General features: G+C 41.7%; 1 pseudogene; it reads right to left on the bottom strand.

Moving 5' to 3' along the window:
* Positions 1-7,838: 7,838 nt before the first annotated feature.
* LOC139436825 (zinc finger protein 550-like) lies at positions 7,839-25,579 on the bottom strand (annotated as a pseudogene).
* Positions 25,580-25,798: the final 219 nt, after the last annotated feature.

Genomic DNA, 25,798 nt, shown 5'->3' with positions numbered 1-25,798 from the left:
AATGTGAGAGGGGAAAGGTGAAGGGGTGGCATATAAGGTTTTCTATGTTTTCTATGGCCTAATGTTTTCTATGTGACTTTTCTATATCCAAAGTTTATCTGAAAATAAAATAAAATTTAAAAAGTCACTGGGGAAACATACAGAAGAAATTTTCACTGTACATCAAAGATAAGTGATCTTAACTGGGATGAAAGACATAATTTTTAAATTTTATTTTTATTTATATTTTTTATTTACACTTTGTTTTGGAGGGGGTTTTGAATTACAGAAGAATCAAAACTGTGGTAGGGGAGGATCATAGTGTGGGATATTGTTTTGGGGGATGTGTGGGGAGTGGTGCACCTGGGGTGTGCTTCTATGGAATCTGAATTATGAATATGTTCAAGTGATCATGGTGTTTTCTCTGAGGAGAGATACCCACAGAATAACCAACAGAATATGGAATTCCCATCCTTGGGAATCCTGCCACATTCTCTCATAGTGTGGCAAGAATCTCTAAAGTACATAAGTAGTGCCTAGTGAAGGAAGACAAACCAACATGCTAGGCCTGTGATATTGATGCTTGTAGTTATGTATCTTGTTCTTATGAAATTGAAACTTAGGCTAGTAATATATATTGCCTAAGAGTTACCTCCTGAAAGCCTCCTTGTTGTCCAAATATGGCAGCTCTCTAAGCCAGACTCAGCATACAAACTCACTACATTCTTCCTGGCATAGGATATGACTTCCAGGGATGAGCCTCCTGGGCACCAGTGGTTTATTACCAAGCACCAACTAGCAATGCATTGGAAAAAGACATTGCTCAAAAGGGGGAAATACTAAGGAGAAATGAGTTTTATGGCTAAGAGATTTCAGCGTGAGTTGGGAGGTCATTGCAAGGATTATGCTTATGCTTGTCTTAGGAGGCTCTGACTGCTGCAGTAAACAGTACCTCAATCAAGGGGGCTCCTGAGGGGTCCAGAAATATCTGGGAACTAAAATTAGGGCAGACCACCCTAAGAATTCAGTACCCTGTCAGTGGAATTTACCGTGGGAAATATGATAACCTTTCCCCCTATTGTATCAAAGACAGACTCAATTATTATTTCCTACACATGATTTTTATGCCCTTTTTATTTGAATCTATAATTAGTCTACACCCATTAAATATACATCCCAGAGACTTAAACCTTCTGTGTGTTCATATGCCAGTTGAGCCCTGAACTCAGGAGAGTTGCAGCCAACACCTACACTCCAGTTCATTGGATTTGCCTGGGAGAATTAACAAAGGATGATGATGGACAATGCCCATCCCAAAAAACTGCATGCAAGTCAGTTCTACCCATCTACCCCATAGGATCTAAGACCCCCTCTCAATTGGATGCAGAGTGGGCATCAACAGCCCCAAATCTTCAAGATTGAGGAATGAAGAAACATAAGAGGGGAATGCAAGTATGGCTTATTATTATTCCAATAATGAAAGAACTTGTAACAATTGATATAAAGGCTGTGGTCACCAGAGGTTCTGAAGGGAGGCAGATGGAAGACTAGTGTAACATGGGGTATTATTGGGACATTGGAATTGTTCTGCATGACATTTCAGTGACAGAGACCACTATACATTTTGTCAAAATGATAACATTGTACATTGCAAAGTGTAAAACAAATATGATCACACTATATGGTTCAGGGTGGACATGAATTTTGGGGGTACTCTGTTCAACTCAGTATAGCAACAAATGTGGGAAACCTTTCAATAAAAGTTCATCCCTAACTGTACATCAAAGAATTACTTACCTTATATATGTAAAGTAGCATGATCATCATTAAGGTTTATTGCCTTGCTATGAATTAGAAAAGTCATGTTAGAATAGAACCTTAAAGAATATGCTGGGAAGACTTCTTGTTTCCATGAATAGCAGACTAATTTATTTGGGCCAACTTTCTTGTAAAAATTATTTAAGTTTGTTGAAAATAAGTCTGTTAGAAGATACTTTAGAATTTCACCAGAAGTAAGGAACAAATAGCAAAATTTGAAGGGAGTGGAGGAATCTGGAAAAGTAACTAGACAATAAAACTACTTAATAAACAAATAATTTAAAAAAACTCTGCCACCTGTAAGATGTTATTAATAGTGGAAAATGTGAGAGGGGAGGGGGTGGGGTTTATGGGAATCCCCTATATGTTCTATGTGACTTTTCTGTTACCTAAAGCTTCTTGAAGATTAAATGAAAAAATTAAGACACTAGGGGAATATAGAAAGAAAATTCCAATGTATATGCAAGACAACAGATCTTACAGTGTTGAAAGACACAAGGTCAAAAATTTTATTATTTTAAATTTTTGCAATTTTGTATTGTTATTTTTAAAACTATCATTTCATCTTCTCATTAATTTTAGTTGGTTATTTTGTTGGTTTCACTTTAGAAGATGTTTTAGATCACAGAAAGGTCACAACTGTAGCCAGGGAAGATCATGGATGTGGGCTGTCAGTGAAGGGGATGTATGGGAAAAGGTTCACCTGGGGCATACCGCTAAGGCATAGGAATGTGTTCAAGTGTTCATGGGGCATTGTCATGGTCGGTGGAGATCCACACAATAGCTGAAAGAATATCAAATTCCCATCCTGGGGAACTCCTCCACTTTCTTTAATGGGATAACAACAAGCCCCTGATACAGGGGCAGTGCCTAGTGAAGGAGGGTGGACCATTGTGACAGACCCTTGATATTGATACTGTACTTATGAACCTTTTCTTTTGAAATTGAAACTTAGCCTAGTATTATATGTTGCCTAAGAGTTACTCTTTAAAACCTCCTTGTTACTCAAATGTGGCCTCTCTCTAAGCCAAAACTCAGCATATAAATGCATTACCTTCCCCCCTCCCCCACCCCCAGCATGGGACATGACTCCTGGGGATGAGCCTCCCTGGCAACAAAGGATTATTACCTAGCACCAACTTGCAATTCACCTGGAAAAAGACCTGGATCACATGGGAGAAAGGGTAAATACAAATGAATTTTTATGGCTAAGAGATTTCAAAGTGAGTCAGGAGGGAGGTCATTCCAGAGGTTATGCCTATGTATGCGACAGTAGGATCTCATTGACTGCCACAGTAAATATTTCCTCAAATAGTGGGGCTCTAGAGGGCTCTAGAGACTTCCAAACACTATAGGCAGGGCAGACAGCTCAGGGAGTCTGGCACCCTGCCAGTGGGCCCTACTTTGGTATTTATGCTTCTCAGTAGGACAGAGTTGGACTCATTTGTGGTTTCCCTACACATGGTTCTTCTGCCCCTTCTATTTGAATCCATAGCTAGAACTGTGCTTGATAAGTGTATGTCCAAGAGACATAAATCTTTGGTCCATCCTTGTGCCAGTTAGACCCTGAATCTCAACAGAGTTCAACACCTACTCTCCAGTTCATTGGACTCATCCAGGACAACTAACAAGAAGATGATAATGGACAATGCCCACCCAAAGGAACAGAGAGCTCAACTGCCTCTCAGTTAGTGTCAGACTGGGCATCACCATCCCCAAATCCTCAGGATTGGAAAATGAACAATGCACTAGAGTAGGTTTATGGTTATTCTATTGTGGACTTGTTACTCTAGCAATGGAAGAACTTTTATCATTGATATGATCACCAGAATTCCTGAAGGGAGGAAGAAGGAAAAACAAGTGATATTGAAGCATTTTTAGGACATTGGAATCATCCTGAATGACTTTGCATGATGGATATAGACCATTATATATTTTGTCGTATTTTGTCATAACTTACAAAATTGTGCAGGACAGAGTGTAAACTATAATATAAACTATAATCCACACTTACATTCAATGTGTGTTCATCAATTATATTAATAACAAATGTACCACACTAATGAAGGATGTTGTTAATGTGGGAAAATGTGGGAGGGTTAGGGACTGGGCATATGGGAAATCCCTATGTTTTTTATGTAACATTTATCTAAAGTATTTTTAATTTAAAATTTTAAATTTATAGGGTATAATCAATGTTGTGCATTCATCATCACAAAAAAATTTTAGAATATTTCTGAAATATTATCTAAAATATTTCTTCCAGGACCATTTTTTTTTAAGATTTATTTTTTATTTATTTCTATTCCCTTCCCTACCCCTCACCCCAGTTGTCTGCTCTCTGTGTCCATTCACTGTATGTTCTTCTGTGTCCTCTTGTGTCAGTGGGGGTACTTGTGTCTCATCTTGTTGCATCATCTTGCTGCATCAGCTCTCCATGTGTATGGTGCCATTCCTGGGCAGGCTGCACTTTTTTCACGCTGGGCAGCTCTCCTTACGGGGCACACTCCTTGCACATGGGGCTTCCCTATGCGGAGAACACCCCTGTGTGGCATGGCACTCCTTGCACACATCAGCACTGTGCATGGGCCACCTCATCACATGGGTCAGGGGGCCCTGGGTTTGAACCCTGGACCTCCCATGTGGTAGGCAGACATCCTATCCATTGGACCAAATCCGCTTCCCAGGACCATTTTTTGAAGACTTTTGTCCCAGTGAAGTGGACTTGGTAAGGTGTCAAAAACCAGTTGAACATTGAGGTGAGGGTCTATTTCTGGGCTATCACTCAATTCCATTAATCAGTATGTCTATCTGTATGCCAATACTGTGCTGTTTTTACTGTGCTGTTTTGACTATTATAGCTTTGTAATATGTTTCAAGGTCAGGCAGTCAAATTTCTCCCACATCACTCTTTTTTTTTTTTTTTTAAGAATGCTTTTATCTGTGTGGGTGCACTTTCCTTTCCAAATAAATTTGATAATTACATTTACTATTCTATAAAGTAGGCTGTTGGAATTTTTACTGGTATTGCACTGAATCTACAAATTAGTTTGGGTAGGACTGACATCTTTACGATATTTAATCATCCAATCAATGAACATGGAATGTATTTCCATGGTTAAAGTCTTCTTTGATTTCTTGTACCCTTACTTAGGTCCTGTATGTTTTAAAGTTGATTCCTAGGTATTTGAGTCTTTTTGTTGCTATTTTTGGAATTTTGCCCCGATTCCCTTCTCAGATGGTTCAATACCAGTGTACATAAAGTTTACTGATTTTCACTTGTTGATCTTGTATCCTGCCACATTGCTGAAGTCATTTGTTAGTTCTAAGAAGTTTGTGGTAGACATTTCAGAAATTCTTAAATATAAGGTCATGTCTTCTGCAAATAGTGAGAGTTTTGCTTCCTTTTCAATTTGGATGCCTTTTATTTTTTGTCGTCCAGTTGCTCTAGCTAGAACTTCTGATACAATATTGGATAACTCTGGTGACAGTGAGCATCCTTGTCTTGTTCCCCATTTTTAACCCACCTGGGACTCCTTAATCCTTCAGGTGCTCATGTCACCTCTTAATTATGTCTGCTCCCCTCCCTATGATTTACATCTTAATATCCATCTTCCTACTTTTATAGAGAACACTGAGCCCTGGAGAGAAATGACATGACCACAGTTACCTGGATGATCAGCCCAACTCATAAGGACTGAATTCCTACCTGTCCTTAGAAATCCAAGCTCTGGGTCACTAGGCACAGTTCCCCTTGCACATGTCCCCAGTATTTTGGCCTTCTCTCTTATGAACACTGGACACACTTCTGTAATAACAATAGAGTTTCTTTATTGCACCTTTCGGTCTTTGTTTCCCATCATAGAAGGTGAGCTCCCATCCTACTCATGGACAGGGCCCATGTTTCAGTTATCCATGTATTCCCATTACCCAGTGTGTGGCTCTGTGGATAAAGGACGGGATCTCATGAGACATAGCAGCAAGCCCATCACAGGGCCCTCTGACTGTCCACAGAAGTGAAGACTGGATGGTGAGAAATGGGTGAGGGACAAACCAGTCCTTCATCCTCTTAAATTCAAATCCCTTCTGCTTTGCATGGAACATGTACCAAAGACCTCCCAGACCTGGAAAGGAACCTGTGATGAGAATCGAGAGGTGTTTCATAAGAGAGGTCTCCAACTCACCTGGATGCTGAGCCTTGGCTACATATAGCCATGGCTACAGCACAAATTCCTTTCCTGAGAGAGGATGAAGGGGGATGGCATCCTCAGGAGGCAACTGCTTTTCCTAAAGAATTAAAACCATACATGCAGTCCTTAAAACATCACTGAGAGGTACTTGTTCAATAATATGTGGATAAAGCGCCACCTAAAAGGTGTGTGCCCCAGGGGCAACATAAAGTATGTGATCATTTGAAAGGCTATGAGCAGGGCAAAAAGTGAGGACAGGATTATTTTTCTATCTTTCTATATAATACATTTGTAACATTGACTATTTCATTTTGAATATTATAGTGTGGTAACCCTGGAAATCAGATTCTGCCCCCTACCTAGGTTTTATTGCTCTTGCTTATTGTGGGCTGTATTTGTCCATGTGTTTAGTGACTTTCACAACTATTTTTTGTGTGTGTGCAAATTTATTCATTTTGCATGTAGTTGTTGAAGTCTCTATTCCATTATTTCAGTGGTCAACCCATGTCTTAACAGAGATTTTAAAAAAAGATTCTTAGACCCAAAAAGAAAGAACAAAACACTTTTCCTGTCTTTCCAGAGCTGGGACACCCCTTCAATGCTTAGCTAGGCCACCGACAGTTCAGCCTTATCCTTTACATCCTGCTTATATGGATCCCACAGGGCACTTGGGGGTGCTGCCTAGGGCCTTATTTTTCTCCTGAAAACTAGCCTCAGAGACAATCCTAGAGGAAGATTTTCAAAATACCCCAACCGAGGACATTACTGGAATAAGTCCATGGTGGTAACTGTGAACGCCACCTGTACCTGCATGTCCACATCCTAGTCTGGCTGTTAAAATTCTAGGCAGTTTTCTTTATAGCTAGACTTCATACAACTTATAAAATCAATATGATTCAAAAAGATTCCTTCTCCATGTTTAGTTTTCTGAAATTCTGAATTTCTCATGAATTTAACTTAGCTTTGTGTTTTATAAACTCTAAAACTACTGGGATAGACTTGTTCACAAAAACCAATGGGTTTTTCTCTTGAATGAATTTGTACTTGTTGAGTAAAACCCAAACTGGATCATATTACAATATGATTCTTCAGATGGCAATACGTGATGATCACCAGACAGTTTCCTCACAGTATTGACACTTATGGAGTTTATCTTCAGCAAAAATTCTCAGATGGCAAGTAAGATTCTTATGCATGCTAAAGTTTGTCCTCAGTAATTATAGTCAGATCTTTCCCCAGGATGAATTCTTTGATGCCTATAGGTGGGCGCACTGGTGATAGACCTTCCCACTTTGCTTATGGTCATAGGGCTTCTCTCCAGTATGTAGTCTTCTATGCTCATTAAGGATTGAGCTGTAGCTGAAGGCTTTCTTACACCCATGACACTCAAAAGGCTTCTCATTAGTGTGACTCCATCTATGCTGTGATAAAGGGGATCTGTCACAAAATGCCTTCCCATAGTTTGGCACTTAAAGGGCTTTTCACCAGCTCCTATTATGCAAGACAAAAGTGGAACAGTGGGCTAAGGCCTTTTCACATTCACAGCATTTGTAGAATTTCTCACCAGTGTGAATCCACTGGTACTGCATGAGGCAGGCCTGCAGTGGAAGGCCTTCTTACACTCAATACACTTGTATGGTGTCTCTCCGTGTGACGGAGTGTTGAAGGAGGGATGTGATCCAGTAAAAGGTTTCCCTACAGTGGATGCATTCACAGGACTTCATTCCACTGTGAATCTGCTGGTACAATGCAAGTTCTCACCTGCGACTGAAGGCCTTGCCTACTTGATGCAGTCATGGGACTTCTCCCTAGCATGGACAATGTAGTGTGGAATGAGATCTATTCTACCTCTCACATTCTACCTTTCTCACATTCTTTGCACTCAAAGGATTGTTCTTCAGTGTGGAACTTATTATGTAAGACAAAGTTGAGTGGTAAGCGAACACCTTTCCATAGTCAGTACCCTCGTAGGGCTTCTCACCAGTGTGAATCTGATAGTGCTGCATGAGGTATGACCTGTGTTTGAATGTCTTTCCACACTCAATGTACTTTATGGCTTCTCTCCAGTGTGAATGAGGTCTGAGATCTAGCTAAAGGCTTTCCCATACTTGTTCATTCATAGGGCATCAATCCAGTATGAAAGTCCTGATGTTGAACAAGGTCCTGTTAAATCCTTTCCCACATTCCTTGCAATCTTGGGTTTTCTTCCCTGCATGGATCCTGGGGTCTTTATCTGCCTGATGGGAGCCACATTCACATAGAGCATCTCCTGAAAAGACTGGCTCCTGTAAGATCCTTGAGTTCCGACTACCATCTGTTCCCAAGTCATCGTGTTCAAGGCTCATTTTCCCAGCATGGGTCTCTTTCTGGAGCTCTATCCCTAGCCCTAATGGTGATTTCTATATTTCCAAAAGCTCTTCCTGATCTCTGGCTTCCCCCAACCTGCAATCCTCTGAACTCTGAGTCAGGCATCCCTCTAGTAAGGCACTCTTGACAACACCAGATGAGAAGCAGTTGACTCTCTAGTCTCATATTTTGCTCTGTCACCAGACTGGAATCCAATATACCAAAGGGGCCTATTAGTGGTAGTAACACAGATGAAAACGATCCATCATTTGAGAGGAAAATGAGGATGAAAATTGAGCATTTGATGCCTGCTTGTTTTGATATTTCTGAAAACCAGGTTCACAATTCCATTTTTTCTGGTCCTTATATCCTGGGTACCTGTAAAGGGAACCCTGCAGGAGAGGGTGGGGCTAGAGGATAAAGGATCTGGAGTAGAGACCCCTCTTCACAGGTGAGAGTGGGGAAGGTCTGAGAAATGATGACACTGTCTGTGGAGCATTTGTTCTAAGAATGGATATCTTGTGCTACTAGAGTTCAGAGAACTGAGCTAAGTCCTAATGGAGTAGTAGGAGATGCCAGACAGAGGAAGTGGGAGGATTCATTGGGTGGAAGTTAAAGGAATAAGCATGGGTAGAGTCACCCTTGGAGAGTACTTAAGTGTTAAATGAAGAAGGGGTCACAAGATGCCTGGTGAAACCTATATTGAAGGGGTGATCCATGTAAGAAGAAGGGAATGAAGTTCCCAACAAGAGACACATAGAAGGACAAACAGTGCCAAATGGTAAAAGCTCAAGCACAATAAAGCATGACAGGTTTCTGCTGCATAGAAATATATAGCATGGTGGTTAAACGAGTGAGCACTGGAAATACAATGCCTCCTTTCAAGCTCTGCATCTACTGAGTTAACTGATCTTGGACAAATTAGTTCCACTTCTAGGTCTTTATTTCCTCATCTGAAAAATTGGGACTGACTTAGTTCCTGCTTCATAGGCTTTCTTGAGAGTTAGATGAGAAACTGCCTGTAAAAGGTTCAGCACAGTTCCTGAATAGAGTGAATGCTCAGTAAATTGTGGGCCATTGTCCTTACTATTAGGTTCCTGGCATTGGGTAATTAAGGTGACAGCAGTGTCCTCAGCAAGAAGGATTTCCACAGTGTGCTGATAAGAAACCTCCCCAATGTGTGTCGATGGGTAAAGGGGATGATGCCAAGTACTGAAGATCTAGGAAAAAAACACTCTTCAGAGTGTGGAATAATGTACTCTGGAATATTACTCTGGAATAATACTTGGCATTTTTTCTTAAAGTTGAACTTAGACTACCCCAAGACTTAGTCATTCCTCCCCTGGGTACATACCTGAAAAATATTAGTTCATATTCCATCAAAATTATGTTATTGACAGCAGCATTTTTCATAATTTTCAAGTATTATAAACAATCCAAAGTCCATCAACCAAAAATAGTTAAATAAATTGCGATCTTTTCAAGAAATGACAGAATAGGCAGTTTACAAAATGAACAAATGTCCTGAATATAATGATGTTCAAAAGAAGAAAGACAAAAAAGAGAAGATACTGTGGGGTTTCCATTTATATCCAAGAACAAGGTAAATAAATGCTGATAATCCAAATAGTGATTATTATTGTAGGAGGAGCTATTGATGAGGATAGGGTACTAGGTGCCTGATGAGGTACTGGAGATATTCTAAAATTGGACCTGGATGGAGAATAATTGGTTTTATTCATATGTAAATATTTAAGATGAAGCCTTAAGCTTTGTGTATGTCACTGTACCCTTCAGTTAAGAAATGAAAGAAATAAAGAGTGAAGGGTAGGTGTGGAAGTCAATGGTAAATATTTCTTACAAGAATGAGCCAATTCATTCAGGAGGAGCTTGACTTTACAAGTAAAGTCAATACACGTTAGAGACCACTACAGATCCAAGAAAGTTTTTGTTTTATTTTTTCCCAAGTAAAAGCAACTTGAGCATATATATATATAAATTTTTTTTTTAAGGTACCAGGGGCCAGAGATTGGACCCTGGAACAGGTATAGGAGAAGCTGGCACTCAATGACTTAAGTTACATAGGCTCCCCTGAGTTGGGTTTTCATTTGTTTTGCTTGTTTTTGTTTTTTTAAGGAGGAACAGGGAACCTAACCAAGACCTCCTATGTGGGAAGCAGGCACTCAGCTGCTTGAGCCACATCCACTCCCAGAAGAGACAAGAAGTAAGTGAAGAAGCACAGTTGAAGCAGTGTTAAAAGATATAACATAAACTGGTGCAGAATTTGGCCATGACCAGAGACACACCTCTTCTACAGAGAAAGAAGGGAAGGTACAGGTCTAAGACAGATGTATGTGACTCTTCAAGGATTGAGGACTTGAAACCTGAAATCAAGGGCAAAAACACTGTCCTTGGCTCCCTACTGTAGAGGGTGGTGCTGGCTGAGTACACAGCACCCATTCTCCTGGCCTTCCAACACTGTTCAGAAGGATGTTGCATGCCCTTTTCACGTACAGTCCTAGAACATGAGAAAGTGACCCTTATTCCAGAAGGGATTTTCTAATTATTCTAAGTCACTGGGCCTCAAGCACCCTGTGTATTGAAAGTGCCTAGGGATACCCGATTCTACCCTCAGACCAATCAAAAGAAAACAACTGGAAATGAGGCTTAGCGTGTTTTCTAAGTTCCCCCAGGTAATTCTGTTTCCCAGAGAGGATTGAAAGCACTGGCCTAAATCAACCTGCAAGTGGCATCCCTGATCATCAGTAGTCTAAGGTGGGCAGGTGACAAAAGCTGGTCTCTCATTCTGAAGAGAAACCCTTTATTCTGGGGTGGGAAGACAGGGCTGAACACGTGGCCTCTACCCCACTTGCTACAGCAGCAACATGTGACCCCTCCAAGGGAGCCAACCTGAGGACAAGGCAAACCCCTGGACCACAGAGAGGGAGCAGAGACATCCCTGCAGCCTCCAAGCCTGTGGCCAGCCATACCTGGGGCTTCTCATTAGGTAAGGTAGAACAATTCTCAATGTGAAGCCAGTTTGAGCTGGTTTCTGTTATGTGCAACCAAACACACCTCAGCAGGTGCAGGGTTAAAATCCATGAGGACTCTGGAGAGAACCAATGACTGACCATCAGGACACACGTAAGTCTCAACTGGCTGATCCCAAACCACAACCCAGGATTCATGTGGTCTTCACTGAAAAAGCGTCCACTGATGTCTGCTGCATGCCAGGCCCCAAGTTCAGAGATGGAGCAGCGAAAAATGCGAGTCTGAGGTTCCTTCAACTCTGTCAGTTTAGTTCCCAGCCACCTCAGGGCCTTAGAACACATTGGTCCTTCCACATGGAATGCTGTTCCTCTTCCCCAGTTCTTCTAACTCTCACTCAGCCTTTGAGCACCAACTCCAAAGTCACTTGAGACTCCTTCTCTGAAGCACCAAGTTAGCTTATCCCTCTTCCCAGCACTTCTCCTTTCTACAGTGTATCACGGACGTCATTAAGGAACTGGGTGTTTACTAGTTTGATGTCTGTCTTCCTAACTGAACTCAGAGTGAAGGGTGTACATGCCACAGAGCAGGAGCTGAAGGAAGGCTTGTCACATGAAAGTAGGCTGAATGTTTGACCTAATGTAAGGGGGAAAAGAAAAGGAGAAATGAGTTTATATGGCTACGAGTCTCTAAAAAAGAGTCTGGAGGCTGTCAGAAGGATTGCCCTTATGCATAACTGAGCAGAGTCTAAGAGACAGATAAAGTAGATACAATCCCCAGGTATTGGTTCCTTGGAGGGCTAAAGAGACCCACGGGTTCTATGGTCATGGCAGAAGGGGTTCACTGCCATGTCAGATGGCCCTTCTTTGGAGCTGGTGCTTCTGCATGATGAAACTGGACTCAGATGGGATCTCTTTTCAGAAGACTTTCATGCTACTTTACAGGAACTGTAGTTGGTGTTGTGGTTTAAGATATATTTAGGGGATTTGAATCTCTGGACTGACAATATGATAGCCAGGCCCTGAGCCTCAACAGACTCTAGCTCCTACAATCAAATTTATTGGACTCACCTCACTCAGCTAAGATGGAGTTGAAGAAGGACAACCACCACACCATGGAGCCTAGAGTACCTACAACTGAAAGCAGGAGGATTGCATCCAGTATCCATGTGGAATCTGAGCCTCCCCTTGACATAGAGGTGCAGCGGACACAACCAATCCAAGGTCCACAGAGAAAAGGTAGCATTGGAGTGGGAAAAGTGGACATGGTGGCTGATGGGTATGGGGAATGGCAGGAAGAGATGAGATGTGGAGGTGCCTTTGGGACTTGGAGTTGCCCTGGATGGTGCTTCAGGGGCAATCACCGGACATTGTAAATCCTCCCAGGGCCCACTGGATGGAATGGGGGAGAGTAGGGGCCATGATGTGGACCATTGACCATGAGGTACAGAGATGCCCAGAGATGTACTTACCAAATGCAATGGATGTGTCATGATGATGGGAGTGAGTGTTGCTGGGGGGAGTGGTGGGGTGGGGGTGGTGGGGTTGAATGGGACCTCATTTTTTTTTAATGTAATATTTTTACAAAGTCAATAAAAAAAAAAAGAAAGGCTGAGGACTGAAGGAAGATGAAAGGAGGAAAAGATGTGGGGGAAAGTGGCTGATTTCTGTTTGAAGGGGATTGTGGGACATCAAGGTAGAGATGCCCAGTGGGCAGCTGGGACAAGCCTTTGAGAACAGAGGATAAGATGTGGAGGCTCTCAGTCAGGGAACAGATCATAACATAGTGACACAGCTAATAGTGGCAGTGCTGACAGAAGTGAGTAATGGCTGTCATGTTACTCCAGGAAGAGGTGGGGACCTCTGCTCTGACCTACTGGGACAGTGTGGACAGAGGACAGGGAGCCCTCTATCCACATGGAGTCACCATTGTGTACAAAGAGCTCTTGGGCCTTCATTCATTTCCTATGCAGACCTTTTTTTTTTTCCCATATAGAAAATGTATTTTCACACCTACCTCACCCCATACAAAAATCAATTACAGACAGATTCCATATCTAAACATGAAGGTTTTAGAAGAAAACATCTTCCTGATCTTGGAGAAAGTAAAGGTTTCTTAAATATGTCACAAAAAGTGCTAACCATTAAAAAAACAGTAATATACACAACTATATTAAAATTTTAAAAGTATTATCAAAAGGTACCATTAAAATAATAAAACAGCAACCCAAAGAGTAAGAGATATTTGCAACATGTATGTCTTACAATGAACATAAATCCAAAGTTTATGAAGATCTTCTACAATCACAGGAGGGAAGGAAGGGAGGGAAGGAAGGAGGAAAGTAATAAAAGGAAGGCAAAAAGACATAAAAGACAGCTTACAAAGGGGTACAAAAATGACCAATAATCCTACAAAAAGGTGTTCAGCCACATAAGTCATCATGGAAATGCAAATTAAAACCTCAAAGCAATATCACTCCCACCAGAATGGTGAAAACACACACACACAAAAAACAACAACAACAACAAAAAACCCACAAAATATTGGTGTAGAGTAATTAGAAGTCTTATCCTCTGATGTTAGGACTGTAAATCGGGATAGCCACTTTGGAAAACTATTTGGCAGTATCTACAAAAGCCAATCATGCATGCTCTATGACCCAGAAATTCCACTCTCAACAATAGACCTACCAGAACTTCAAGCCTATGTTCACCAAAAGATATGCTTTAGAACATTCATAGCAGCATTATTTGTAATAGTTCCAAACTCGGAAACTACCCAAATATCTAACAATAGAGTGAATAAATAAAGAATAGCATATTCACACAAAGGAATGCCGTTCAGCAATAAGAATGAGCAATTTAAAATTATATTAAACAATAGGGATGAATCTTGCAAACATAAAGTTGAATGGAAGAAGACAAAAAAGGGACAAGCAGTATTATTCTTTTTATACTAAGTTTGAAAACAGGCAAAACCAAATAATCAAAGTCAACACAGCATTCATCCTTGGCTTCAGAGTCTTCAGTGTGGGCAACATTCTGCTTCTTGATCTCACTGCTGATTACAAAGATGTCTTCAGTTTATGAAAATACATCGAACTGTTCACTTACGATATGTATGTTCTTTGTATGTACATTGTACTTCAACAAAAAACTTAAAACATAACCAAAATTTTATATGAATTAGAAAGTTTACAGGAACTAGAAAGAAACATGTTAGAACACATTATAAGGCAACAATAATGTAAAAAGTTTGGCATTGGCACAAGACTAGGAAAAGAGATCAATGGAATAGAAGAGAAAGTCAAGAAATGGACCTTGATAGATAGAAGAATAAGTGTATGATAAATATGGTATTTTAGGTCATTGAGGAAAGGAGAATTATTCAAGTCTAGGATGACTTTAACTAATTAGAAGGAAAAACAGTGTATCTGTATACATATGTGAATAAATTTATATGTTATGTGTCTTTAAATTTGTGTGTATTTATATAAAATATTATATAGACATGAAACCTTAATACTGTAAGAAGAAAATGCAGGTGAGATTATTTGGTGATTTTGTAAGTGAGGGATGAAGTAGATCTTTCTCAACATAAAGCAATGAAAAAACTGCAAAGACAAAGCATTATAAGTAAAAATATAAAATGTAAATTAAAGATCAGGAAGAAATATTTCCTGTAGTTACAAGGATTGATGCTTTTTAAATAGAAAGAGCTCTTTTTAAACCAAAAAATAATAATATAAAGTAAATACTCTTGAAAAGAAATATGTACAAAGTATAAAGCCATAATCCTACAAAGAGAAAAATATCTAATAAATTTATAAAATTGCTTTCATCTCAGTAGTAACTAAAGAAATACTAACTATAACAGTAATGAGATACCATTTTTCATATATCAATGGGTGTTTTTTAAAGATAATATCCTATATTGGTGACGCTGAGATTAACTGATGGGATTTTAAATTAGTACTACCTTTCTGAAGAATAATTTGGCAATCTATATATATAAAAGTCATAAAATACCTGTATCAGTTGACCTGGTAATTCTACTTCTAGAATTTATTCCTGAAGGAATAATCAGAGATGGAGTCAAAGAGTTACAAAAAAGAAGAATCACTGCAGTGCTGCTTATGATTATAAAACAGTTGAAACAAACTAAATGTGCAAGAAGAGGAGTCTAGTAAATAACCATGGGATGGAAAACTATGCAGCCAATTAAATTCAAAGACAAAAATTGCCAAGGCCCTTTAGTGCCTGGAACAGGTCACCAGAACTGCATACCCTGTCCCCACCAACCTTTAGAAATTCTTTTTTTTTTTTTTTTTGGTCTTTATTCATTTTTTTACTATTACATTAAAAATATATAAGGTCCCCATATACCCCCCACCCCTCACCCCACTACTCCCCCCATAGCAACATTCTCTTCCATCATCATGAGACATTCATTGCATTTGGTGAATACATCTCTGAGCACCGCTGCACCTCATGGTCAATGGTCCACATCATAGCCCACACTCTCCCACGTTCCATCCAGTGGGCCATGGGAGGACCTACAATGTCCGGTAATTGTCCCTGCAGCACCACCCAGGACAACTCCAAGTCCGAAAACGCCTCCACATCTCATCTCTTCCTTCCATTCCCCACACCCAGCAGCCACCATGGCCACTTTCTCCACACCAATGCCACATTTTCTTTGATTACTAATCACAATAGTTCATGAATAGAATATCAGTAAGTCCACTCTAATCCATATTCTATTCCTCCATCCTGTGGACCTTGGATTGGTTGTGTCCATTCCACATCTATGTCAAGAGGGGGCTTAGATTCCACATGGATGCTGGATGCAATTCTCCTGCTTTCAGTTGTAGGCACTCTTGGCTCCATGGTGTGGTGGTTGACCTTCTTCAACTCCATGTTAGCTGAGTGGGATAAGTCCAGTACACCAGAGTGTAGGAGCTGAAGTCTGTTGAGGCTCAGGGCCTGGCTATCATATGGTCAGTCCAGAGATTCAGATCCCCTGGGTGTATATTAAACCCCAGCACCAACTACAATTCTGGTAAAGTAACAGGAAAGGGTTGTGAAAAGAGATCACATCTGAGTCCAGCTCCATCACACAGAAACACCAACTCCAAAGCAGGGCCAACTGACATGGCACTGAACTCCATCTGCCATGATCATAAAACCTGTGGGTCTCTGTAGCCCTCAGAAGAACCAACACCTGGGGGTTTTATTTACTTTATCTGTCTCTGAGACTCTGCTTAGGTATGCATAAGGGCAACCCCTCTGATAACCTCCCGGCTCTTTTTTAGGGACTCATAGCCATATAAACTCATTTGTCCTTTCCACTTCCCCCCTTTATTCAGGTCAAAAAGCATTTTTAACTCCTGTTATTATATGTAGACAGATTTTCTGCTGGTCCGAGTTGACCCTTTTATTCAAGGTTATTTTCTAGTTACATCATCAGCTGGTACTTGGTAGTAATCCCTCGGTGCCAGGGAGGCTCATCCCTGGGAGTCATGTCCCACACTGGGGGGAAGGCAACACATTTACATGCTGAGTTTGGCTTCGAGACTGGCCACATTTGAGCAACATGGAGGCTCTCAGGAGGTAACTCTTAGGCACACTGCGGCTCTAGGCCTTGTTCTTATTTCAGGTGCACAGGCTCACATACATAGTCATTAGTATCAGGGGCTCATTGTTGAACCTTCATTCTTTTTTGGTCTTTGCCGTTGCACTTGGGGGATTGTTGCTATTCCTTTAGGGACTGTGATAGAGCTCCCCTGGCTAGGAACTCAGCACTCCCTCAGTTGTTGTTTTCAATTATTTCCACTATGAAAATATGCAAACATTTTTATGTACCCTGGATATATGCCCTGTAGAACTCCCTGCCAACCATGTGTCCCCTGTCAATAACATCCCACACCAGTATTCCTCTGCTGCCATTGTTGAACCTCTCTGTGATCCAAAACCTCCTGAAAAGTGAAGCCCAATATATTGTCAGGTTCCCTTAATAGTAAAATGGAATATAGCGATGAGTTTAAAGGTTAGATATGGAATACATATTAATTTGGAAAAATTCTACATCCTATCTTTTTCTTTTCTTTTTTCTAATTATTAAGCTTATCTTCACAAGAGTTTTAGATCACAGTAATTCATATATACAATATACAGTACTCCCACAAATCCAACATAAAATCTTTTCCCTTCCACAGCAATAATCTTTTAACATATTCATACCATATTTACTGAAACTGATGTACAGATATTGAGACAATAGCTTTCAAACAAGGTAACATTTGGATTTACACTGTGGTTTATATTTTAGACTATACAATTTTCTAAATGTTTGGTTATCTTATGTTTTACATTATGATTTACATTTTAGCTTATCAGCCCCTATATATTTTTGGTGTAATTTTACATGTCTTATATCCATCCTTGCGTACTCTTGTGAAACACTTCTATTGCCCACACAGTTACATTGGTTCCATCTATTCAATACCTCTTTCCCCCTCCCCTTAGGGCCCACAGTGATAGTCAACCTTCATTGCTTGAAGAGCCATGTTCAGAGATACTTGCAACAGTGTTGAAGGTTTGGCATGCTCAACTGCCCTAATGCCCTGGGAGCCACCATTTCTCTTGAGAGATACAGTTCCCTCTATTTGATGGCATCAGTCCTCCCCAGGATGTGGGTCTACCTTCACTCTCATTGTATGGGTCTCTACCCAATGATATAACCCACTCTGGCAAAATGAGCATTTACATAATTCCCTAGGAGTCTGTCCTGTGTCAGATTATCCCCTTAAGCATCTTAAACAGGTAATTTTTCTTATTATATTTTTGAAAAGGTTTTCTCAGCATTATACTCTCAACGAACACCTGACAATCTCCTATGTTCGTATCTTGCCCCACCCTCCCCCCAATTTCTTGGGCAATATTACCCATCCTCCCATCCCTAGCCCCCCTCAAGCCCGCAAAGCCCCACCCAAAGGTAATCCTATGCCCCCATTTTATCCCTTCCTTGTACACATACTTACCTCCAGCTTATCATAGATTTCACCCATGTAGATGTCAGCTTATATATTTTTTTAAAACTAACTGCCAAGGTTAATATATGAGAACATTTGGGAGTTCATTATTTTTTGTGACTAATGTGTGTCCATCATTTCCTAAATGCCACATTCTGTTCTCTTAACTTATTAGCTCTCATACAGTAACACTATAAGGTAAGGACTATTATTTATTATCCCTGGTGTACAGTTGAGGAAATTGAGGCCCAGAGGGTTCACTAATGTGTCCCCTGTCCCACATCTAGTAAGTGTCAGTGCCAGGACTTGCACACTAGGTCCTGAGACCAGGTGCTCCATCCCTGTGCCACATTGCCATGAGACAGTGAACCCTAAAAGTAGGACCAGACCTAATATATATGGGCTATTAGGACTGTCCAAGCATTTTAAATGAATTATATATTTGAAATCAAGTAAAATGTTTGGACTAATTAGGACATATACAAATTATCAAGTATCTTCGTTCAGGAACATGGCCTGTGCCTTCATTGATCCTCAGTATCATGTTATGCGACAATTCCTGTAGGTCCTGCACTCAATGATTCTACTTTGGGTTTTCCTCACAGTTACCCCCAGGAAGCAGGTGCCATGACAGGCACCATTTTATAAATGACGAAACTGAGACTCAGGGAAATCAATCAACTGGTTTACTGAAGGACATGGAACAGAAGGGCAGTTCATCCAAGAAGACGATCCAAATGAGCAATTTCTGGCATCTACACTGTTTAACTCCAAAGCTACAATACGATGCTCATAGGCGCTGGGTCCAGGCCTGTTGAAGCTGCTGTGCTGCTGGTGCTGGTGAGGGTATCAGTAACATTCGTGATGGCAGCAGGGTCGTCACCACCACCACCCACCCCATGCGCAGCACCAGGCACACTTCTGAGCTCTATCCAGATGTGACTCACTTACCAGTCCAGCAGTCCTGGGCAGTAGATGCTATTACCCCATGATAGCCACAAGAATTAGCAATAGCACCCCAGTTTAGCAATGAGGAAACTGAAATAGAGTTTCGGTAACTTGTCCAGGGCTACACTCCTAACACACAGCAGAGTTTGGTTCCAACACTAGACCATCTGGCCCCAGATCCTGTACTCCTGAGTACAATAATAAGCAGGAAACTGCTCCTGACCAGCAGTTTCAGACAAGGTAGGCCCTGGAGGTAAGAGGGGAGGCCCCCTGGCAACGAGGGACCACTATCAACTACCAACTGATGATGCAACTGGAAAATGACCTTATACGGAAGGTTCAATGCGGATCAGCAGAATATCCATGTCTACATAAAATAACATGACTTTAAAATGCTGTTTGACCTAAAGTAAGGGGGAAATGGAAAGGAGAAATGAGTTTATATGGCTACGAGTTTCTAAAAAAAGAGTCTGGAGGCTGGCAGAAGGTTTGCCCTCATGCACAACTGAGCAGAGTCAGAGAGACAGATAAAGCAGATACAACCCCCAGATATTGGTTCCTTTGAGGGCTAAAGAGACCCATGGGAGTTATGGTCATGGCCGATGGGGTTAACTACCAGGGCAGATGGCCCCTCTTTGGAAATGGTGTTTATGTGTGATGAATCTGGACTCAGATGGGATCTCCCTTCATAAGACTTTCATGCTAATGTGCTGGAGGTGCAGTTAATGTTGGGGTTTAAGATATATTTAGGGGATTTGAATCTCTGGACTGACAATGTGATAGCCAGATCCTGAGCCTCAACAGACTCCAGCACCTACAATCTGATTTATTGGACTTACCACACTCAGCTAAGATGGAGTTGAAGAAGGACAACCACCACACCATGGAGCCTAGAGTGATTACAACTGAAAATGGGAGGATTGCATCCAGCATCCAGGTGGAATCTGAGCCTCCTCTTGACATTGAGGTGCAATGGACACAACCAATCCAATGTCCACATAGAAGAGGTGGCATTGGATTGGGAAAAGTGGACATAATGGACAAAGGGTATGGGGAAAGGCAGGAAGAGATGAGAGGTGGAGGCGTCTTCGGGACATGGAGCTGCCCAGGATGGTGCTTCAGAGGTAATCACCGGACATTATAAATCCTCACAGGGCCCACTTGATGGAATAGAGGAGAGTATGGGCCATGATGTGAACCAATGTATATGAGGTGCAGAGGTGCCCAAAGATGTACTTACCAAATCCAATGGATGTGTCATGATGATGGGAACGAGTGTTGTTGGGGGGGGGGGGGAGAGGGGGGGTGGGAGGGTGGGGTTGAACGGGACCTCACATATATATTTTTAATGTAATATTATTACAAAGTCAATAAAAAATAAAAAAATTAAAAAAATAAAAAAAATAAAAAATAAAATAAAAAAATAAAAAATAAAAAAAGAGGGGAGGCCATCAGGGAAGGGAATGGGAAGATTTAACCCTCAGGGAAGAGGGGCCTGAGGGAGGGAGGATGTGATAATTTCCAGACTTCAGCATTTCATGAACCACTAAAATGTTAAAAAAGAAAAGAAAAAATATCTACTCAATCATTTGGTTTAATAAATACATTTCATAGATATCATGTATCATCCATTTTCACCAACATTTCACAAAAGAAAGGATTTTACCACTGAAGAAGACAGAGAATAGTCTCTCACAATGAAAAGAGGTCTCTTTTGATGAGAGACTCTGCACTGGCTGTATTTTCCTTTCCTCGTGAGGACTGGCATGTTGTGAGAGTTGAATGAGTGGAGCAATGGAAGTGTTGCACAAGATCATGCAATGATGGATTTGGGACATGTTAAATTTCACCAAAAATGTATAAAAATCTATAGGCTAAAAAGTAAACCAGGGAAACGGACTTTGGCCCAGTGGTTAGGGCGTCCGTCTACCACATGGGAGGTCCGTGGTTCAAGCCCCGGGCCTCCTTGGCCCGTGTGGAGCTGGCCCATGCGCAGTGCTGATGCGTGCAAGGAGTGCCGTGCCACACAGGGGTGTCCCCCGTGTAGGGGAGCCCCACGCGCAAGGAGTGCACCCATAAGGAGAGCTGCCCAGCGCGAAGGAGGGAGCAGCCTGCCGAGGAATGGCGCCGCCCACACTTCCCATGCCGCTGACGACAACAGAAGCGGACAAAGAAACAAGATGCAGCAAAAAGACACAGAAAACAGACAACTGGGGGAGGGGAGGGGAATTAAATAAATAAAAATAAATCTTTAAAAAAAAAAAGTAAACCATAATATAACTAAAAATTTAGAAAACTGTGTAGTCTAAAATACAAATCATAATGTAAACCAAAGTGGAACCATGTTTGATAGCTATGTTTCAGTATCTGTATATCAGCTACAGCAAATATAACATGAACATGTAAAAAGATCATTACTGGGGAAGGGGAATGGGTTTGATGTTGGATATATTGGAGTCCCCTATATTATATATGTCACTTTACTGTGAACTAAAACTTTTTTGAAGACAATATTAAAAATTAGAAGGGAAAAAAAGCATGTAGACACTGAGGAAGAAATGAAAGAAATAGCCTTGCCATCATAGATACAGGGCATGTTATCACAGTGATGAAAGGCAAAACATCAAAAGCAAAGTTTTATGAAATTTTTCACTTTTTAATTCCCCAATTTATTTTTACTTTATTTTAGTTTTTCTAAATTAGTATGTATTCTATTTCTAAACTTTAACCCTATTATTACTATTTCATTTTCCTATTAATTGAATTTGGCAATATATTCGTCATTATTTTTTAAGAAGTTTTGGACCACAGAGGGGCTTAACTATGGCAGGGGAGAAATGCTGGTGTGGGGTGTTATTGATGGGGGCACATGGCTGGGAGGGATTTCTCCATGGCATGTATATAAGGTATATAAAAATGCTCATATATTTGTTGGGTATTTTCATAGTAGTTACAGTTACAAATGACAACTGAGGGAGTGCTGAGTTCCTAGCCAGGGGAGCTCTGTCACATTCCCCAATGGAAAAGCAATAATCCCCAGGTGCAAGGGCAAAGACCAGTGAAGAAGGATGGTCCAATGATGAGCCCTTGATACTGATGACTATGCTTATAAGCCTGTGTGCCTGAAATTTCAACTAGGCCTAGAGCTGCAGGTTGCCTAAGAGTTACCTCCTGAGAGCCTCTGTGTTGCTCAAATGTGGCCACTCCCTAAGCCAAACACAGCATGTAAATGCACTACCTTCCCCCCACAGTGTGGGACCTGACTCCTGGGGATGAGCCTCCCTGGTGCCCAGGGATTACTACCATCACCAGCTGGTGATGCAACTAGAAAAAGACCTTGACTATTCTCTGGTTTGTTGGACTTTCCCAGGTCAGCTAACAGGGAGGTGAAGATGGTCAACAAACACACCAGGGAATCAAGAGTGCCTACAACTGTAAGCAGAGGAATTGCATCCATCATCCATGTGGAATCTAAGACCCCTCTTAAGCTAGAGGTGGAGAGGACATCACCATCCCAGGGTCCACAGAATGGAGGAATAAAATATGGACTAGAGTAGACTTACTGATATTCTACTATAAAACTACTGTGACGAGTAATAGAAGAAATTTTGGTATCAAGGTGGAGAAAGTGGCCACAGTAGTTGCTGAGGGCAGGGAAAGGGTAGAAGAGATGTGATGCAGGGGCATTTTTGGGATTTTGAGTTGGTCTTAATGATATTGCAAGGTCAGATGCTGGACTTTATATATCCTGCCATAACCCACTGAATATACTGGGGGAGAGTGCAAACTACAGGGTAAACTATTATCTGTGTAGTGCAGCAGTGCCCCAAAATGAGTGTGCCGCAATGATGAGGGAGGTTGTTGGTGTGGGAGGAGAGGGGTGAGGGGGATGGGGGCATACAGGAACTTCTTATATTTTTTAGTGTAACATTTTTTGTGTGATGTATATATCTTCAAAAAAATACAATTTACAAAAAATGATGTGGTGGGGGTGGGGAGTGGGTTATATGGGAACCTCTTATGGTATTTTTAATGTTTTTTAAGTAACATTCCTTGTGATCTATTAACTAATTAAAAAAAAGAAAAAAGAAAAAATCTTGAATAAAAGTGGGAAATGGTAAAGATAAATGAGTTTATATGGCTAAAAGTCTTCAAAAAATAGTCGGGAGGTCATCAGAGGGGTGGTGCTTATACACACCTCAGCAGGATCCCAGAGACAGCCAAAGTAGATACAATACCAGATAATGGTACTCCTGAGGGCTACAGAGACACACAGGTTCTACTGTTAGGCAGTTGGCTCTGCAGTTCAGTGCCTTGTCAGTGGGTCCTACTTTGGAATTTGTGTTCCTGAGTGAAATGGAGTTGGACTCAGATGTGACCTTTGTATACACGGCATTCTGTCACCTTTACTGAACCTGTGGTTGGCACTGGGGTTGGTGTATACCCAGGAGACTTGAATCTCTGGACTGGCCATGTGCCAGCTCGGCCCTGAGCCTCCGCAGAATTGCAAATCCTACTCTCCAGTTCGTTGGACTTACCTAGGTCAGCTAATAGGGAGGTGAAGATGGTCCAACCACCACACCAGGGAACAAGAGTGCCTACAACTTCAAGCAGGAGAATCACATCCATCAACTATGTGGGTCTAAGTCCCCTCTTGATATAGAGGTAGAGTGAAAAACACCATCCCAGGGTCCACAGGATGGAGGAATAAAATATGGATTAGAGTGGACTTACTTTTATTCTACTACAGAACTATTGTGACTAATAATGGAAGAAACTGTAGCATTTATCTGGAGAAAGTGGCCACAATAGTTGCTGAGGGGAGGGAGAGGGAAGAAGAGATGTGATGTGGGGGCATTTTCGGGACTTGGAGTTGTCCTAAATGATATTGCAGGGACAGAAGCTGAACATTATATATCCTGCCATAACCCACTGAATGGACTGGGGTGGGGGGGGGAGGCATAAACTACAATGTGAACTATAATCTATGTGGTGCAGCAGTGCTCCAAAATGTATTCACCAAATGCAATGAATGTGCCACAATAATGAAAGAGGTTGTTGATGTGTGTGTGGGGGGTGGGTAGGTATGGAGTATGTGGGAACCTTTTACGTTTCTTAATGTAACATTTTTTGTGATCTATGTATCTTCAAAAAAATACAATAAGAAAAAAGACAAAGCACTGAACCAACACTTTCTCTTAACAACAATCAGCAAAAAAAGAGGAGGAAAGGAATGGCTTCTTCAGGGTGTCCATTCATGTAATTTGATGGCTTTTCTGTGCACCCTCTGAAATAATCTCCCATACTAGAAGAACAGTATGGCCTAGACCTTACTAGGGAACAAGGCACAATCTTGTAGGCACCAGGGGCCTTTTTTTGGTATAAAAAAAGAAAGATACCTGCTAGCAATGGCAGCCAGTGCCTCCTGGGTGTCCTGCCTGACTCATCGTCATCTTGGAGCGTCCATCACCCAGGACTGTCACTCTTGTAGAATCTGGAATCGGACTGAGGCCAGACTGTGCTGGGCACTGGAGTGAGAATTTGTGTTTAGAAGGATTGCGTTTCTTGCCCAGTGATCCCGGATGCAGACAGAAGGAACCAGGCTGTAGAATGTGGGACTCGTGAGAAACAGGGGCTGTGGGGAGAAGGGGGCAGGCTCTGGAGGCCTTCTCCACTAGCAAGGCCTGGAAAGAGGGCAGAATGGAGGAGGCTGCAGGTCCCCGTGGAGGAGAGGTGAGGCCTTACCCACTGAGACCAGGACCCCGTGGGTCTCCAGCATCACTTCCCAGCACAGGGTCCCCCAGGCCAGGTCCAGTTGCTGCCACTCTTCCCAAGTGAAGGACACAACCTTGTCTCCAAATGTTACCAAAGCCTGGAAAGTCAAACAGAGGCAGTAGTGCTGGCCTTAGGGTTGTTGGGTGAGATTAGAGGTTAGAGTGGTCACTGATAAAGGTGCAGGGATACCGATGAGTGAGGCCATTGAGAAAGACACAAGATTGAGACAATCCAGTGTGCCCTGATGGCACTGGGTGCAAGTGCTCAGGGATGTCAGAAGAATGGAGACATGGTCATTCCAGGAAGGCTCACAGTAGCAGCAGCTGACCTGGCTGGGCCTCCCCTGGGCCTGCACCCTGCTGAGGCCTTCACCTGCCTTGTTGAAGGGATAAAATGTCCCCAGCTCTGGAGCCACATTGGCAGGTTTTGAATTTAGCCTCTTATATCCACACTTGCCTTCTGTGTGATCTTCGTTTCTTTGAGCCTGGATTTCTCCATCCATGCAGGACTAGTTCCCACTTTACCAGGTGTTGTGAGAATTGAAAAAGAAAGTGCCCTGTGTGGTTGTTGCTCTTCCTGAGCCTCCCACAGCCACAGGTAAGAGTCATCATGGCCTCAAGTCCAGTCAGAGACCTCAGGCTCAGGGGCCTCAAGGCTAATGAGCAGAGGAGGAATTTGAACCAAGTTCCCTGTGGCCCAGGCCTGAGTGTTTCCACACCCT

Source organism: Dasypus novemcinctus, chromosome 18 (genome assembly GCF_030445035.2).
Source record: "Dasypus novemcinctus isolate mDasNov1 chromosome 18, mDasNov1.1.hap2, whole genome shotgun sequence".
In the NCBI taxonomy this organism is placed as follows: domain Eukaryota; kingdom Metazoa; phylum Chordata; class Mammalia; order Cingulata; family Dasypodidae; genus Dasypus; species Dasypus novemcinctus.
This window is presented reverse-complemented; position numbering and strand designations above follow the sequence as displayed.